Source organism: Pseudorasbora parva, chromosome 17 (genome assembly GCF_024679245.1).
Source record: "Pseudorasbora parva isolate DD20220531a chromosome 17, ASM2467924v1, whole genome shotgun sequence".
Classification (NCBI taxonomy): Eukaryota; Metazoa; Chordata; class Actinopteri; order Cypriniformes; family Gobionidae; genus Pseudorasbora; species Pseudorasbora parva.
The window spans coordinates 16,140,009-16,141,490 of NC_090188.1; positions in this window are offsets into that span (position 1 = coordinate 16,140,009).

Consider the following 1,482-nt stretch of genomic DNA (forward strand, 5'->3'; position numbering starts at 1 on the left):
TTTCCTCTGCTGGTTTCTCCTATGAGAAGATAACACTTCCAGTTCATATCAGTCAAGAGTGAGCAGTGACTGCATCATATTAAATAATTATTCGTCTTTAAGAATCAGTGTTATATAATGGCTTTTTAAATGGAGGAAGTAGTGCCTCTCTTAGGTTTAGATGGGTGGGAATTAATATCACCATTCTGTCATTTCTAGCTCAACTTAATTTTTTTCGGTGTCTTTTTTTAATGGTTAGGAAGCTCCCTGAGGATTACGGTTACTTGACTGTCACGGAGGAAAAATCTATTAGAATGAGCTGACATAGGTATATTTCATACAGGTTTTGATGACAACCTGATCAATGACCTACTCGCACTTGTATACGGCTGAAACCACTGTCAGTATTTTGCTCGTTGACTTCTATAATGCTTCTGCTTCTCCAATTTGGGATTAAACCCAGGTTGATGTAAGTGAATCTTCCCACAGTCTACTAGATCACAGATTACCTCACTAGCAGGTGGCAGTTCAGGATGCTCCAGATGTATGTGAGATGATGAGATGGTGTAGTGAATAACAGCGGAGTAACACTGGGTTCTGTACTGGCCCCTTTTCCATTCGTCCACTATGTGGTTTCGTATTTTACATTTAGCAGATGCAAAGTATAAGTTTATGCAAAGTAACTTACAGTACATACATTATTTTTCAATCTATTTGTTCCCTGGGAACTGAGTCCATGGTTTTAGCATTGTTAGCTGTTTAACAGGAACACTTTAAGACTCAGAGCATTAATTTGCTTAGAAACAGTACCAAAGTCTTGTTTTTCATTTAAAAACAAACAAAAAAGAATGTCTGCATGCAAGTAGCAATCAGTGATAATTTGGTAGTGTCACAGCATAACCACATGAAAACAAATGTGCGTTTAAAGGGGAAAAAATATGTTTATGAATGTTTCGCATTTTGGCTGGCCACAACCTTCTTCCATATCAAGATAACAAGTGTCAAACAGAGAGCGCACACACTAATTATCCTTATGCAAACCGAGTCTGTGATAGCTGGCATGCTTAACATACTAACTCTGTGCCCCAGATGCATTATAATAACAGCTTCATCGTAATGTTGTTTATCTTTCAGCCTTTGAAACCGAGAGAACAGAGAGTGTTCGGTGGAGAGTTGCAGGCCTGGTCCTTTCCCTAATGTCTATTTTGCTCATTGAGCCAAATGACAAGAACGAAGACAATAGGCTTTGCCTATTACATGCCACTTCAAGGTTTATAGAAGCCGGTAATATGGTATCCAGAGCATTTTATGTTCAGAATTAGGGCACCTCTGTGGTTTCAATAGAGGAGGGGGCAGGATGAGCTCTGGTGAGACTTCAAATAACAAAAATGAATACAAGCCAAGTCTCACCATTATGAAAGCATGTCAAATCTATGAAGCCTGCTGCATTGCCATTCGAAGAGGAAATGTCAGGGATACAGCAATACACAAAAGCAATTATCT